At 45.4% G+C, this 18,033-nt stretch overlaps 1 protein-coding gene across 1 annotated transcript in view; it reads right to left on the bottom strand.

Moving 5' to 3' along the window:
• The window catches only part of VILL (villin like), an 88,642-nt gene extending 71,463 nt beyond the window's left edge, over positions 1 to 17,179 (bottom strand). Inside the window, exon 1 of the mRNA XM_081970199.1 lies at positions 17,088 to 17,179. The gene's annotated coding sequence lies outside the window, so the exon portion shown is untranslated. The remainder of the gene's footprint in view (positions 1 to 17,087) is intronic.
• Between the last annotated feature and the right edge of the window lie 854 nt (positions 17,180 to 18,033).

Below are 18,033 nucleotides of genomic sequence, written 5' to 3'. Positions count from 1 at the left end.
TATTTGGCTTCTCTTTTTAGCATTTGCAACTTTTTTTAAAAAATGTGTGTTGGCAAAATAAACAGCCAAATACCTTTTCTTTGATGCTGAATCACTTGATCTCTCTCGCTGCAAAAAATAAACACTTCAGAAATTCCAGGGACTGGAAGGTTTTTCATTAATAAATAACTTGGGTATGTAACGCCAAATGTCCTCTGAGTACTCAAGGACCTGTCAAGTTTTTGGACAAGGAACAATCCTTCAAAATTATGAACTCAAAGTCCAAAGAAGGAAAAGGGAAATATACACCTTTGATCCGATACTCATGCTTGGAAAATCTGTGATATAGGGCGGGAAAGTGCTAATAGTTAAAGACTAGGAGCAAAGATTGACTCAGAAAAATAACTATAGTCCTTTTTTTTTCCCTGCAGAAGTTCTGTACTACAGAACCTATGAGCCTCTCACCACAGTTGATGCAAGCTGTAGTTGAAGTCATCTGAAGAATGATAGTTTGGAAAGCAGATATGCAATTTAAATTGGTATTTCTCAGCTTTCTCAAGTTTAAGATGGGTTGACTTCAACTCCTAGAATTCCCCAGCCAGCATAGCTGGCTGGGAAATTCTGCAAGTTGAAGTCCACCTAAAGTAGAATAAAATATGAATTAAAATATAAGAATGAAGACGTGGCATAAAAGGGACAGTTATAAGCTTGCTTAAAGGGACAGGAAAATGTCATCAGCCTCTAACCACAAGATGTCCTAGCCAACGTCCCTATGTCAAAAGTCCAAACCACAAGGTTCAAATAAAATTCGTTAATGACACGCAGTCCATACCTGTAACAAAAGGAGAAGTAAGACCCCCATCTACTTATAAGGCTTTTCCCCCCAATAACCAATAAGCAATGAGTTAAGTATTTCCGTGTTGCGCTGCTTTTGAGAATGTATAAGAACGCGTGCTTCAATAATGAAGGTTGTTCAGAATTTGCAATGTTAGCCATGGGCTAGCTTTCTGAACTTGGCAGCCAAATCAACTTTTCCTGTATCCTGAGAAGTCTAAAGCCTGTCATTTTCTGCAATAATTCTGGCAACTGTGGGCAGGACATAGAGCGATATTTTGCTGAGGATGGAATGGACTGACCAATGCCCCATCAAGGCCGTCTCACCCATCTTCAGGCGCCGACAGAGACCTTTCTCTGGGAGAGGGCTGATGACCTCTCTTGGGGATCCGGAAGACACCGCCGATCTAAGAATGTGACCAGGATCAGGACAAGTTAATAAAATTATGCCAGCTGAGAAAGAAGACGCCTGCAGGCAAGTATCAAAAGAATTGTAGACCCACTCAGTTAGGAGTAGAACAGGGGGCCCAATCACCCCCCTGAGCCCGGATAGCGTCCCTTCCAAATGGAACCGGCTTATCCTAATGAGGCTCTAGGTTTGTGTGGGAGGTTAATCTGCTGCAGTTCCTGTTGGTGACCGTAAGCTCCGGGACCGCAGGTCAGCAGAAATTGTGTTAGAAATAGAACATGGGCACGGAGGGAGCGTTCCTCGACGCCTATCCAGTGCATGTTGAAAAACTTCAAGAGAGCTTTTAGTGGAGATTATGGAGATCCCAAACCCAACCCTGGGGAGCTAAAAAGATTCTGTGAGAACGAATGGCCAACCTTTAATGTAGGATGGAAACCTGAAGGTACTTCTAATCCAGACATCATTTCAAAAGTACATCAGATCATAACCGATGCTAAAACTGGTCACCCAGATCAACATCAGTATATTGATCAGTGGCAGATAGCAGTGAAACAAAATCCTGACTGGCTCCATAAATGTAAAAAAGGAAGCCGTAAACGTTTGTGTGGCCCGAATAAAAGGAAATGGCAAAAGCAAGGTCAAAATGAATCACCCTGAGAAAAAGCCTCTCCTCCAAACTGCACCCGATGAAGAAGAAGGCCCCAAGGCAACCTTCACATGCTGGCGGTGGAATTAACCAAGGGGCAGTAGGACAAAGTGACCAGGGAGAAAGGCAAAAATTGGAAAGTCCGTCTAGCGGACCCCCTTCTCCTATAACCCAACGAAATTCCCCCGTTGCCACCTGAACCAGAAGTCAGCTCCTAGCTCCGCTGCACCAAATGGATCAAAGAGTTGTAGATGGACAGGGACAAGTAGATTTACACCCTTTGGTTCAATATGTCCCGTTTACCACCACAGACCTGTTGAATTGGAAACAACATTACGGACCGCTGTCTGCTAAGCCTCAGGAAGTCATTGACTTGTTTAGGGTCATTATCAGAACCCATAATCCAACATGGATTTGGAGCAATTAATGACTACTCTCCTTAATGGAGAAGAAAGAGAAAGGTTGAGTGGTGCCATTGGAAAAATCTTGAAACCCGCAGATGGAGGAAGCCTTCAAGCCATGCTAAATTCACGGTTCCCACGGCAAGATCCGCAGTGGGACCCCTATAGAGATATGACCTCCCTCTGGGACTATCAGGCACTAATTCTTTGAGGCTTAGAACAAGACGCAAAACCTCCAGTAAACATGTCCAAACCCTCTCTCATGGTCCAAAAATCAGACGAAAGTCCCGAAGCCTTTTTCCAAAGGCTGGTCGATGCGTATAAAACCTACACCCCAATCAACCCCCTAGATCCCGAAGATGCCCATATGCTAGGGATGGCTTTCATATCACAGAGTGCCCTGGACATTAAACGAAAGCTCCAGAAACAAGAAGGTGCCTTAGGGATGAATATAAGCCAATTAATGGAAATCGCTCGCAAAGTCTTTGTGAACATAGAAAAAGTAGAAGAGAAAAAGAAAGACGATAGAATGCAACGCAAAGCTGAATTGCTGGCAGTTGCATTGTCAAATAAATCCCAGATCCAGAGCAGAGGTCGATGTAATTGGTGTAAGGAAGAAGGCCACTGGATGTTAGAGTAGAGTAAAAGGCTAGAAGCTGGGATAAGGGGGCAGGGAAGAGGACAGAATAAAAGAATGGAACTTGGTCAATTGAATTGTAAGGTCAAAATTTACGATCCTCCGAGAGGGAGAAGTGGAAGAGGATTGAAGCCCCGTGGACTCCCGGGCAGAGGCCGAAGACTGGTCCAAAGTGAGATAAGCTTGGCCGCAATAGACGAAAGGTATGAAGACTGAAGGAGGCCAGGGTTTAGTCCAGCCCTCCCTCCCCTGAATCCTTGGTCCGAATGAAGATAGGGGTAATAATATAACCTTTTTGGTAGACACAGGGGCATCTAAATCAGTAATTCCAAAACCCTTGGCTCCCATTTCTAATAATGTACTAAACATCCAAGGGGTTGATGGTCAGATAAACAGCTGCCCTGTGTTGAAGCCTTTAAAATGTTCCCTGAATGGAAGAGACATAGACATAAATGTTCCCTGAATGGAAGAAGCTCCCCAACTTAGAAAGCCCTTTTAATCTCTTTGTGGATTCAAAAGGCAACACTGCTCTGGGGGTCCTGATGCAGGAAAAAGGAAGTTGGCAGCAACCTGTGGCTTATCTATCCAAGCAACTGGACTGTGTTGCAAAAGGCTGGCCACATTGCCTAAAAATTCTAGCCGCCACGGCTCTCCTAATGGAGGAAGCTAATAAATTAACTTTCAGACAGCCTACCAATATCTATACCAGCCACGCAATTCAAGCAATTTTAGAAACAAGGGGACATTTATGATTAACAAACCCTAGAATTTACAAATATCAGGCACTCCTGACTCAAATCCAGAAGTGACCTTGAAGCCAACAAATGCCCTAAACCCTGCCGCTCTTTTGCTAATACCAGGACCCGAAATTGAGCATAATTGTATGCGAACCATTGAGAGTCAGTTCTCATGCCGACCAGACTTAACGGACGTGCCATTGAAATCTGCAGACTATAACTTGTTCACTGACGGATGAGGCTTCATTACTACGGGAGAATGTTATGCTGGCTATGCGATAGTCTCTCTTGACCAAGTCTTTGAGAACGGACTTCTCCCAAAAGGCACTAGTGCCCAAGTAGCAGAATTATGGGCTTTAACCCATGCATTAGAGAGGACAAAGGATGAAAGAGTAAATATATGGACTGACTCTAAATATGCCTTTCTCATTTTGCATGTTCATGAGGCTGTCTACAGAGAAAGAGGTCCTTTAACGGCTTCAGGGAAGGAAATCAAACACCCCTTCCTAATTGAAAGGCTAATAGCAGGGAAAAAGCCAAATAAAGTCTCTGTTATGCATTGTAAAGACCATCAGAAGGGACAAGATTAAAAGACTGGGGATGAGCCGTCTCCCCATTGTTGGGCCCATAGCAGTTGGTGTAGAAATTATAGGGTCACCCTCCTTGTGCATCAAACGATATCAGGAACCTGGCATTCCTGTGGCGTCACTATCAGAGGAACAATGCCCATCTGAAATGTACCTTGCCCCCAGGAAAACCCTTGTAGATGTAAAATTGACTCACAGCATGTCTCCCTCTGCTCACAAGCTCTTCCAACAGAAAGTCACTTTCTCGCTCCCACCTCCACTTGTTTTTAACCAATGGGAGGGGAATCTGACCACTGGAAGCTGCCCAAGGCCATTCCAATCACCCTGACTTCCCACTTGGCTTTCAATACAATCCACTACAGGAGTTTGTGTTTACTTTCCCCCTGGAAACGCCAGTTCCCAATATCTCTTTGAAGGGAAATAAGCTAATGGACCCTAATCAAGAAGTTCCATTACAGCCCCTGACTGGTATGTTCCTAGCAAGAACTTTAGAAGTCTGGACTAATGAAAGGAACCTTCGAGCCCATGCCTTCTCTATGAACATCGGCGTATGTGTAGGAGAAAATGGAGTTTTCTTTCTATGTGGGAGAAATGCCTATCTGTGCTTGCCCACTAATTGGACTGGCACATGCACCCTAGTACACCTCCTCCCCAAAATGGGGGTGGTAAGTGGGAAACAGACCCTCCCTGTACCCCTCATGGGACATGTCCAGAAAAGAGTGCCACTCCTAATTCCACTATTAGCAATCTTGGGAATAAGGACAGCAATTGGAACGGGTGTAGGTGGAATGACCCATTCCATTACACAGTTCAGGCAACTGTCAGAAGAATTCCAAGAAAGCCTGAACCAAATTGCTGGCACCTTGGTTGAAGTCCAGGACCAGATAGATTCCTTGGCAGCTGTGGTGTTGCAGAACTGGCGTGCCATAGATCTTTTAACTGCTGAAAAGGGTGGGCTATGTGTATTCCTGGGAGAAGATTGTTGTTTCTATATGAATAGATCAGGAGCAGTTCGGGGGGTGGTCCAAGAACTACGAGATCAAGCGAGCTTCCTCTATTGGTCAAAAAGTACAAGGAACAGATGTGTGGTTCTCTTGGCTACCGGGAACAGGTTGGATCAAGCAAATGCTATTTCTTTTATTATGTGGAATCGCAAGTTTAGCCTTCCTCCCTTGCATAATACCCTTGCTTAAACAACTCATTATGAGGTCTGTAAAAGAAATACGGGCTGAAAAGGAGTTAATGTTAATGGAAAGCCTAATTGCACATACCCACAAGGAACATGAAGTTTCAGATACTAGCTCGTATATTCAAATTGCACTCTTAGAAGTGGAAAAAGTGATTCCGGAAGATAAGCCCTAAGATGTGTATTGCTTGTATCCTTGCTTTTTTGCTATTCTGTATTCTGCATGTTTATATTGTTAATCTAACAGGCTAGATTCATTTGTGGATATTAATAGAGTCTAGAAGGGGGGGATAAAGTAGAATAAAATATGAATTAAAATATAAGAATGAAGACGTGGCATAAAAAGGACAGTTAGAAGTTTGCTTAAAGGGACAGGAAAATGTTATCAGCCTCTAACCACAAGATGTCCTAGCCAACGTCCCTATGTCAAAAGTCCAAACCACAAGATTCAAATAAAATTCATTAATGACACGTAGTCCATACCTGTAACAAAAGGAGAAGTAAGACCCACATCTACTTATAAGGCCTTCCCCCCAAAATAACCAATAAGAAATGAGTTAAGTATTTCCGTGTTGCGCTGCTTTTGAGAATGTATAAGAATGTGTGCTTCAATAATGAAGGTTGTTCAGAATTTGCAATGTTAGCCATGGGCTTGCTTTCTGAACCTGGCAGCCAAATCAGCTTTTCCTGTATCCTGAGAAGTCTAAAGCCTGTCATTTTCTGCAACACACCCATCTTAAACTTGCCAACATTAAGTGACACTGGATTAAAGTGGGAAATATTCCTTCCTTGAGGATCCACAACCAAAAAACTTTGACAAGTTTCTAACAGGACTTGCTTCTGGAGGCAGTGGTTATTTTTAACCAAGCAAGGAAAATTCAGCTGGCTCTGCCCAGCACCAGCCAAAGCAGGCCAGCTCAGCCACCAAAAACAACTTCCTTCTGGCTGAACAACACCAAAGCCCAGCCAGATTTCACTCCTGAGAATCTGTTCCTATGCTTGCTAGATGTGACGGAAACACAGATTAGGAGTTATCGCAATCTAATTCCGTAAAAATGGTGCACCACACTGCAATCCTCATTTCAGCCCTATTCTGCTTGGATGTCAGTTACGGGGGTTGGGGGGGGGAATCCTGTGGGATTTTCACATTACAAAAAAGATGTTTGAGACTTTGGAAAAAATGCAGAGAAGAGCAAATAAGATAATTAAAGGCCTGGAGCAGGGGTGAAATCCAGCAGGTTCTGACAGGTTCCGGAGAACCGGTAACAGATATTTTGAGTAGTTCGGAGAACTGGCAAATGCCACCTCTGGCTGGCTCCAGAGTGGGATGGGAATGGAGATTTTGCAGTATCCTTCCCCTGGAGTGGGGAGGGAATGGAGATTTTGCAGTATCCTTCCCCTGGAGTGGGGAGGGAATAGAGATTTTGCAGTATCTTTCTCCTGGAGTGGGGAGGGAATGGAAATTTTGCAGTATCCTTCCCCTGGAGTGGGGAGGGAATGGAGATTTTGCAGTAACCTTCCCCTGGAGTGGGGAGGGAATTGGGATTTTGCAGTATCCTTCCCCTGGAATGGGGAGGGAATGGAAATTTTGCAGTATCCTTCCCCTGGAGTGGGGAGGGAATGGGGATTTTGCAGTATCCTTTCCCCTGGAGTGGAGAGGGAATGGAGATTTTGCAGTATCCTTCCCCTGGAGTGGGGAGGGATTGGGGATTTTGCAGTATCATTTCCCCTGGAGTGGGGAGGGAATGGAGATTTTACAGTATCCTTCCCCTGGAGTGGGGTGGGAATGGAAATTTTGCAGTATCCTTCCCCTGGAGTGGGGAGGGAATGGGGATTTTACAGTATCCTTCCCCTGGAGTGGGGAGGGAATGGAAATTTTGCAGTATCCTTCCCCTGGAGTGGGGAGGGATTGGGGATTTTGCAGTATCATTTCCCCTGGAGTGGGGAGGGAATGGAGATTTTACAGTATCCTTCCCCTGGAGTGGGGTGGGAATGGAAATTTTGCAGTATCCTTCCCCTGGAGTGGGGAGGGAATGGAGATTTTACAGTATCCTTCCCCTGGAGTGGGGAGGGAATGGAAATTTTGCAGTAACCTTCCCCTGGAGTGGGGAGGGAATGGAAATTTTGCAGTATCCTTCCCCTGGAGTGGGGAGGGAATGGAAATTTTGCAGTATCCTTCCCCTGGAATGGGGAGGGAATGGAGATTTTGCAGTATCCTTCCCCTGGAGTGGGGAGGGAATGGAGATTTTACAGTATCCTTTCCCCTGGAGTGGGGAGGGAATGGAGATTTTGCAGTATCCTTCCCCTGGAGTGGGGAGGGAATGGAGATTTTGCAGTATCCTTCCCCTGGAGTGGGGAGGGAATGGAGATTTTGCAGTATCCTTCCCCTGGAGTGGGGAGGGAATAGAGATTTTGCAGTATCTTTCTCCTGGAGTGGGGAGGGAATGGAAATTTTGCAGTATCCTTCCCCTGGAGTGGGGAGGGAATGGAGATTTTGCAGTAACCTTCCCCTGGAGTGGGGAGGGAATGGGGATTTTGCAGTATCCTTCCCCTGGAATGGGGAGGGAATGGAAATTTTGCAGTATCCTTCCCCTGGAGTGGGGAGGGAATGGGGATTTTGCAGTATCCTTTCCCCTGGAGTGGAGAGGGAATGGAGATTTTGCAGTATCCTTCCCCTGGAGTGGGGAGGGATTGGGGATTTTGCAGTATCATTTCCCCTGGAGTGGGGAGGGAATGGAGATTTTACAGTATCCTTCCCCTGGAGTGGGGTGGGAATGGAAATTTTGCAGTATCCTTCCCCTGGAGTGGGGAGGGAATGGGGATTTTACAGTATCCTTCCCCTGGAGTGGGGAGGGAATGGAAATTTTGCAGTATCCTTCCCCTGGAGTGGGGAGGGATTGGGGATTTTGCAGTATCATTTCCCCTGGAGTGGGGAGGGAATGGAGATTTTACAGTATCCTTCCCCTGGAGTGGGGTGGGAATGGAAATTTTGCAGTATCCTTCCCCTGGAGTGGGGAGGGAATGGAGATTTTACAGTATCCTTCCCCTGGAGTGGGGGGGGAATGGAAATTTTGCAGTATCCTTCCCCTGGAGTGGGGAGGGAATGGAGATTTTGCAGTAACCTTCCCCTGGAGTGGGGAGGGAATGGAAATTTTGCAGTATCCTTCCCCTGGAGTGGGGAGGGAATGGAAATTTTGCAGTATCCTTCCCCTGGAATGGGGAGGGAATGGAGATTTTGCAGTATCCTTCCCCTGGAGTGGGGAGGGAATGGAGATTTTACAGTATCCTTTCCCCTGGAGTGGGGAGGGAATGGAGATTTTGCAGTATCCTTCCCCTGGAGTGGGGAGGGAATGGAGATTTTGCAGTATCCTTCCCCTGGAGTGGGGAGGGAATGGAGATTTTGCAGTATCCTTCCCCTGGAGTGGGGAGGGAATGGAGATTTTGCAGTATCCTTCCCCTGGAGTGGGGAGGGAATGGAGATTTTGCAGTATCCTTCCCCTGGAGTGGGGAGGGAATGGAGATTTTGCAGTAACCTTCCCCTGGAGTGGGGAGGGAATGGGGATTTTGCAGTATCCTTCCCCTGGAATGGGGAGGGAATGGAAATTTTGCAGTATCCTTCCCCTGGAGTGGGGAGGGAATGGGGATTTTGCAGTATCCTTTCCCCTGGAGTGGAGAGGGAATGGAGATTTTGCAGTATCCTTCCCCTGGAGTGGGGAGGGATTGGGGATTTTGCAGTATCATTTCCCCTGGAGTGGGGAGGGAATGGAGATTTTACAGTATCCTTCCCCTGGAGTGGGGTGGGAATGGAAATTTTGCAGTATCCTTCCCCTGGAGTGGGGAGGGATTGGGGATTTTGCAGTATCATTTCCCCTGGAGTGGGGAGGGAATGGAGATTTTACAGTATCCTTCCCCTGGAGTGGGGAGGGAATGGAAATTTTGCAGTATCCTTCCCCTGGAGTGGGGAGGGAATGGAGATTTTGCAGTATCCTTCCCCTGGAGTGGGGAGGGAATGGAGATTTTGCAGTATCCTTCCCCCTTGAGTGGGGAGGGAATGAGGATTTTGCAGTATCCTTCCCCTGGAGTGGGGAGGGAATGGAGATTTTACAGTATCCTTCCCCTGGAGTGGGGTGGGAATGGAAATTTTGCAGTATCCTTCCCCTGGAGTGGGGAGGGAATGGAGATTTTGCAGTATCCTTCCCCTAGAGTGGGGAGGGAATGGAAATTTTGCAGTATCCTTCCCCTGGAGTGGGGAGGGAATGGAGATTTTGCAGTATCCTTCCCCTGGAGTGGGGAGGGAATGGAGATTTTGCAGTATCCTTCCCCTGGAGTGGGGAGGGAATGGAAATTTTGCAGTATGCTTCCCCTGGAGTGGGGAGGGAATGGAGATTTTACAGTATCCTTCCCCTGGAGTGGGGTGGGAATGGAAATTTTGCAGTATCCTTCCCCTGGAGTGGGGAGGGAATGGAGATTTTGCAGTATCCTTCCCCTAGAGTGGGGAGGGAATGGAAATTTTGCAGTATCCTTCCCCTGGAGTGGGGAGGGAATGGAGATTTTGCAGTATCCTTCCCCTGGAGTGGGGAGGGAATGGAGATTTTGCAGTATCCTTCCCCTGGAGTGGGGAGGGAATGGGGATTTTGCAGTATCCTTTCCCCTGGAGTGGAGAGGGAATGGAGATTTTGCAGTATCCTTCCCCTGGAGTGGGGAGGGAATGGGGATTTTGCAGTATCCTTTCCCCTGGAGTGGAGAGGGAATGGAGATTTTGCAGTATCCTTCCCCTGGAGTGGGGAGGGATTGGGGATTTTGCAGTATCATTTCCCCTGGAGTGGGGAGGGAATGGAGATTTTACAGTATCCTTCCCCTGGAGTGGGGTGGGAATGGAAATTTTGCAGTATCCTTCCCCTGGAGTGGGGAGGGAATGGAGATTTTGCAGTATCCTTCCCCTAGAGTGGGGAGGGAATGGAAATTTTGCAGTATCCTTCCCCTGGAGTGGGGAGGGAATGGAGATTTTGCAGTATCCTTCCCCTGGAGTGGGGAGGGAATGGAGATTTTGCAGTATCCTTCCCCTGGAGTGGGGAGGGAATGGAAATTTTGCAGTATCCTTCCCCTGGAGTGGGGAGGGAATGGAGATTTTACAGTATCCTTCCCCTGGAGTGGGGTGGGAATGGAAATTTTGCAGTATCCTTCCCCTGGAGTGGGGAGGGAATGGAGATTTTGCAGTATCCTTCCCCTAGAGTGGGGAGGGAATGGAAATTTTGCAGTATCCTTCCCCTGGAGTGGGGAGGGAATGGAGATTTTGCAGTATCCTTCCCCTGGAGTGGGGAGGGAATGGAGATTTTGCAGTATCCTTCCCCTGGAGTGGGGAGGGAATGGAAATTTTGCAGTATCCTTCCCCTGGAGTGGGGAGGGAATGGAAATTTTGCAGTATCCTTCCCCTGGAGTGGGGAGGGAATGGAGATTTTACAGTATCCTTCCCCTGGAGTGGGGTGGGAATGGAAATTTTGCAGTATCCTTCCCCTGGAGTGGGGAGGGAATGGAGATTTTGCAGTATCCTTCCCCTAGAGTGGGGAGGGAATGGAAATTTTGCAGTATCCTTCCCCTGGAGTGGGGAGGGAATGGAGATTTTGCAGTATCCTTCCCCTGGAGTGGGGAGGGAATGGAGATTTTGCAGTATCCTTCCCCTGGAGTGGGGAGGGAATGGAAATTTTGCAGTATCCTTCCCCTGGAGTGGGGAGGGAATGGAGATTTTGCAGTAACCTTCCCCTGGAGTGGGGAGGGAATGGAGATTTTGCAGTATCCTTCCCAGTATCCTTCCCCGCCCACCAAGCCACATCACGCCCACCTTGCCACACCCACAGAACTGGTAGTATAAAAAATTGAGTTTCACCACTGGCCTGGAGACGGAGACATATGAAGAACGGTTGAAGGAACTGGGTAAGGCAAGTCTAGAAAAAAGAACTAGAGGGGAAATGATAGTATTCCAGTAGTTGGGGGGCTGCCATAAAAAAGAGGGGGGGGTCAACTTATTTTCCAAAGGACTTGTAGGCAGGAGAAGAAACAATGGATGGAAACTCATCAAGGAGAGGAGCAACCTGGAATTAAGGAGAAACTTCCTAACAGTGAGATCAATTAATTGGTGGAACAGCTTGCTTTTAGAAGTTGTGAATGCTCCATCACTGGATGCTTTTAAGAAGAGACTGGACAGCCTATCTGAAATGATATAGGGTCTCCTGCTTGAGGAAGGGGTTGGACTAGAAGACCTCCAAGCTCCCTTGCAGCTCGAATGTGATTGATTGGACCAGACAAAGTGGTGTTTTGGGTGTGAGGCATTGTTTACAAGGAGAATCAGAGAGAAAGGGGAAAGGAAGGCTGCAGTGACCAGTTTCATTCACCTTGGATGAAACTCAGGCATTGTCATCAGAAGGCTGCAGAGAAAGACTCCTGAAGGAAGACCACGAAGACTGTAGAAGACTCTGCCTGGAAACTGGAGACCTTTGAGATTCAGGAAAATACAGTTGTGACGTTGGAATATTGGCTTACCCTGCAAGTCCCTGATGGAGAAAAACATGAGAATTGAGATATGTGGATCAGAAACAGGAGAAGCCCCAACAGACAGGGATACTGACTGTGATACAAGTGATCCTCAACTTATGACCTCATTTGAGCCCAAAATTTCTGTTGCTAAGCAAGACAGTGGTTAAGTGAATTTTTACAACCTTTCTTGCCACAGTTGTGAAGGGAACGACTGCAGTTGTTGTAACCTGGTTGTTAAGTGAATCTGTTTCCCAATTGACTTTTCTTGTGGGAAGGTCACAAAAGGGGATCACACATGGCACCCTCGGACACCACAACCATCATAAATGTAATGCAGTTGTCAAGCATCCGGACATAAATCACACAACCATGGGGCTGCTGCAATAAGTCAGGTTTTTTCCCAGTGCTTTTGTAACTTTGAATGGTCACTGAGTGAATTGCTATAAGTCGAAGACTATCTGTATGTATAGGGATGCTTCAACGGTTGTGTGAAAAATGCTTGCAGGCACTTTTTTTTAGTGCTATGTAACTTCAAACGATCACTGAGCAAATGGTTGTACATCGAGGACTGTCTGTATACAGATCAGATACAGAAGTCCCAACAGAGAGGAATACTGTAAGGCCTGATACACTTTGGATATCCTCACTGTAGGAAGTGGAGGAATTTGAAATTTTATTTATTTATTTAGTTGGTCAAACATGTACGAGATGACAGGTATAAGGATAAACAACATGAGCACAGGAAATGGGTACGAATAAGTGGAGACAGTAGGACAGGGACGGTAGGCAAGCTGGTGCGCTTATGCATGCCCCCTTTACAGACGTCCACGGCAGACAGTTTAAGATTAAAGTTATGGGGGTTTGAGGATATAACAACAGAATCAGGTAGAGGATTCCAGGCGTTGACCGCTCTGTTGCTGAAATCGGATTTTCTGCAATCGAGTTTGGAGCGGTTTACCTTGCGTTTGCATCAATTGCTTGTGTAATATTGAGGTTGAAGCTGAAGAAGTCATTGACAGATAAGGCGTTGTAGCGGATAATTTTGTGTAGGTGGTGAACCTCTAGGTTATCCAAGCCCAACATTTCGAGCCTGGTGGCATAAGGGATTCTGTTGCGAGCAGAGGAGTTGAGGACTCTTCTCGTGAAATACCTCTGGACCCGCTCAATTGTATTAATGTCCGATGTACAGTGTGTATTCTAGGCAGATGAGCTGCATTTGAGAATTGGTCTGGCAAAGGTTTAGTATGCCCTGGTTAGCAAATACAATGTTACTGGAGAAGAAGCTTCACAAGATTAGGTTAACAACTCTTAATGCCTTTTTGGCAATGCTGTTACAGTGAGTTCTAGGGCTTAGATCTGGGAATAGTAAGTGATAGGTAGCTGGGGTCCGGAATTATTTTTCAACAGGCAAAGATGGGAGAGGAATTAAATTATGGTCGTTGCTTCTGGCTGGCTGATCTACAGGTCCAATTCTTCTGCTGTTGATCAGCTGAATCTGAGGAGTGGAGGAGGATGTGAAGAAGGAATCATGGAAGCCACCTTAGAAGACAATCTGGGAGTTTGCAGGGAGAGAGGTTCTTCAGGCCTGGTTTGTGGCTCCTTCTAAACCAGGGATTTCCAACCTTGGCCACTTTAAGACTTGTAGACATCAACTCCCAGAATTCCTCAGCCAGCTTTGCTTAAGTGAATCCCTGCAGTTGTTAAACCCGTTGTTAAGTGAATCTGGTTTCCCCATTGACTTTGCTTGTCAGAAGGTCACCAAAGGAGATGACCTGACAACGGAAACATTGCAGCCATCATAAATGTGAATCGGTTGTCAAGCATCCAGATGTAAATCACACAACTATGGGGATGCTGCAAGGATCATAAGTTTGAAAACGGGTCATAAGTCACTTTTTTCCAGTGCTTTTGTAACTTTGAATGGTCACTAGGACACTGCAAGTGCCAATAAATACACTTGCCAAGCATCCAAATTTTGATCATGTGACAAAATACAGGATAATGGAGTTGGAGGGGACCTTGGAGGTCTTCTAGTCCAACCCTCTGATTAGGCAGGAGACCTTATATCATTTCAGACAAATGGTTATCCAGTCTCTTCTTAAAGGCTTCCAGTGTTGGGGCATTCACAACTTCTGGAGGCAAGCTGTTCCACTGATTAATTGTTCTAACTGTCAGGAAATTTCTCCTTCATTCTATTTTAGATGTCTCCTTGATTAGTTTCCACCCATTACTTCTTGTCCTGCCTTCAGGTGCTTTGGAGAATAGTTTGACTCCCTCTTCTTTGTGGCAACCCCTGAGATATTGGAAGACTGCTATCATGTCTCCCCTAGTCCTTCTTTCTATTAAACTAGACATACCCAGTTCCTGCAACCGATCTTCATATGTTTTAGTCTCCAGTCCCCTAATCCTCTTTGTTGCTCTTCTCTGCACTCTTTCTAGAGTCTCCACATCTTTTTTACATCGTGGTGACCAAAACTGAGTGCAGTATTCCAAGTATGGCCTTACCAAGGCATTATAAAGTTGTATTAGCACTTCACGTAATCTTGATTCTATGATCATAGGGATATGGCAAATATCATAAGTGCAAGGACTGGTTGTAAGATTTTTTTAAGCACCATTGTAACATTGAACGTTCACTAAACAAATGGTTATAAGTTGAGGACTGTATCCTTCATTTCTGTTCCAGCAATTAAACGGATGAAAAATAGATAGGCATTGTTGTCATTTCACCAGGGAATTTTCTGCTGATAAAAAGGCATAGTTTACCAGAAGAGGCTCTCAGCCCAGCTCTGCTCTGCTCTGAAAACATAGTGAGGAAAACCAGCTCCATTTGCCTTTGGTCAATATTATCTTTAACAAAAGAGCTTTTCCTTTGTTAGCAATAAATGCACCTGACTTCCTCTTTTTAGCAGAAAGCAGCTATAGTTCTCAGCTGGTTTAAATAACCATCTTCCAATATTGGAGGGGCTGCCACAAAGAAGAGGGACTCGAGCTATTTTTTCAAAGCACCTGAAGGCAGAACAAGAAGCGACAGATGGAAACTAATCAAGGAGAAAAGCAATCTGGAATTAAAAAGATATTTCCTGACAGAGAGAACAATGAATCAGTGGAACAGAAGTTGCCTCCAGAAGTTGTGAATGCCCCAACACTGGAAGTCTTTAAGAAGTGACTGGACAGCCGTTTGTCTGAAGTGGTGTAGGGTTTCCTGCCTAAGCAGGGGGTTGGACTAGAAGACCTCCAAGGTCCCTTCCAACTCTTGTTATTCTTTTAAATCAAGTGCAGGTGTTCTGATGCCTTCCATATTTCCCAGCCACTGCTTACAACTTTCATTAATTTTGGGATCTCAATGCCGTTGGGGCGTGTCTGGTTGGGGAAAACTAATTCAGGAAAATCACAAAGGTAAACTCAAGGTTTTCTTTATGAGGCTGTTTTGTCTCTCAAGTGTTAATATGAGATGCCTGAGAGAGAAACAGCTACATCAAAAAAGGCTGATTCTAGTTCTGCACCTAAACTGTTTTGTGTGGTTAGAAGGCCCAAGAAACCTCACCTCTAATATTCTGTAAATCAATTAAGGAGGAAAAAAAATCAAACGGAAGAACCATTCCTTCGCCTTTACATCTGAGATTTAAAAAAAAAAAATCTTGCGGGGAACCTAAAACTTTAAATCAAATTGAACACAAGCCAAATGAGTCATTCACAATGAATGGCATAAGAGATAATTACTCAGTGGGTGAAAGTCAGAGCAATGTTTACTGTATTCACCAGCAAAAAGTCAAATGTAGATTGTGTCCATATCTAATGCTGGGTTGGAAAAGCACCCCAGTTCAAACTTTGAAAATAATATTCCCCAAATGCAAAAGGAAGGAAGGAAGGAGGGAGGGAGGGAAGGAGGAAGACTGACAGGAAGGAAGGAGAAAGACAGACAGACAAGAAAGAAAGATAGAAAGAAAAAGAGAGAAGGATGGAGGGGGAAGAGAAAGAAATACAGAAAGAGAAAAAAAGAACAAAAGAAAGGCCGACAGATAGGAAGAAAGACAGACAGGAAGAAAGTAAGAAGAAAGACAGACAAGAAAGAGAAAGAAAGAGAGAGAGAGAGAGAGAGAGAGAGAGAGAGAGAGAAGGAGAGAGGGAGAAAAAGAAGGACAGACAGGGAGAAAGGAAGAAGAAAGACAGAAAAAAATAAAGACAAACAGAAAAGAAAGAAAGAGGGAGAGAAAGGAAGGAAGGAAGACAGATAGGAAGGAAGGAAGAAGAAAAACAGACAGACAAGAAAGAAAGAAAGAAAGAAAGAAAGAAAGAAAGAAAGAAAGAAAGAAAGGAGGGAGGGAGGGAGGGAGGGAGGGAGAGAAACAAAGACAGTCAGAAAGAGAAAGAAAGAAAACATACAGACAGATAGAAAGACAGATAGGAAGAAAAAAGAAAAATAGACAAAAGAAAGAAAGAAAGAAAAGAAAGAAAGAAAGAGGAAGAGAGAGAAAGGAAGGAAGGAAGAGAAAGAAAGAAAGAAAGAAAGATATTTAATTTAGGTTTGCATATCATGATTAAATGAAACATATCCAGTTAATCCAACTGTCTGCGTTTGACCATAGGCTGAAGCCTCAGTGGTGCTCGCTTCATACCCAACAGCTAATCCCAAAACCAGTCAACCTAATTTTCGTTTTATTGCACTGTGCAAATGCTTCGGAAGGCAATTCTTCACCCACTATTTTGCCCCCTTCAAGCAAAAAAACCATTTGCAAAATTAAAGGAACACCAATCCTTAAACGAAGAGACCACTATTGATTTGCATCCCTAATTCCAGCCTGAAATAAGAACATGATCTCCAGAAAACATGCCAATCCTAAATTCAACAGGAAAAGCCCAATTTTAAATAATCTGCGTTTGTTCCCATTTCAATTGCCTGGATAGTCAAACACACCAACCACCCCTTTGGGGGAGAGTCTGTTCAAAACCCCTAGTTCCTAAGCTGAGCTACTTTAAGAGATATAGAAAAGAATTCAAATTTCTCCTACTACGCAATCTGGTGCGTAGGCACGCAGCAAAATCCGATCAATCAATACACCAAGAGAATCAAAGCCAGTTAAGGTTCTTGGCTTCTTTCCCTTCCTTCTCAAAAAACAATCTAGGAAATTTAGCTTACTTTATAGTCCAGATTATTCTGGGTTTCTGGAATTTCCTGCCCACCTGCTTCCAAACCACTCTGCAAGCTGCCTTTTTGAGTTTGAGGCTGACAGCAGCAGTCGTGTAATCTCTAGCAAAAAAGGGGGCATGTCCAGAGGTGGTTGCTAACGTGGAAACCTCCCTTAACCGGCTACGCCCAGATTTGCCAATGCAAACTCACTGGAGAGTTAGATGAAGCAGCTGGAATTGGCTTGCCGCCGCTGGATTTGTTGCTTGTAGCAAGGGGAAAAGATCAGGATGCAGCTTCTCGTGTGTTTCTTGTCGGTCTCTTGAAAACCTACAGGCTGGTCCAAACTGGGCCAGAGGTTCTGATTCACAGGTAGTCCTCGACACTACGACCACCCCTGAGAGCCCAAAACTTCCATTGCTGAGTGAGACAGTTGCTAAGTGAGATTTGCTCCACCTTATGACTTGTCTGGCCACGGCTGTTAAGCGAATCCCTGCGGTTGTTGTAGTAACACGGTTGTAGAGTGAGTCTTGGCTCAACCGGCGACTTTGCTTGTGAGAGGTTCGCAAAAGGGGGGGATATGTGCCCCCCCCGCTTCGGGATGCAGCCGTGGTTGTAAATAGAAACCAGTTGTTAAGCCTCTGAATTTTGATCATGTGACCTGCAAATGGTCGTAAGAGAGAGAAGCAGTCATAAGTCACTTTTTTTCAGTGTCGTAACTGTTAATGATAGGGACGCGGTGGCTCAGTGGCTAAGACACTGAGCTTGTCGATCAGGAAGGTCAACAGTTCGGCGGTTCGAATCCCGAGTGTTGCATAATGGAGTGAGCTCCCGTGACTTGTCCCAGCTTCTGCCAACCTAGCAGTTTGAAAGCAGGTAAAAAATGCAAGTAGAAAAATAGGGACCACCTTTGATGGGAAGGGAACATGACCACGGAGACGTCTTTGGACAACGCTGG

The sequence above is a fragment of the Natrix helvetica genome (assembly GCF_964273705.1).
Source record: "Natrix helvetica genome assembly, chromosome: Z".
Lineage (NCBI taxonomy): Eukaryota > Metazoa > Chordata > Lepidosauria > Squamata > Natricidae > Natrix > Natrix helvetica.
Note: the sequence above shows the minus strand (reverse complement) of the source record. Positions and strands in the feature narration are given on the sequence as shown.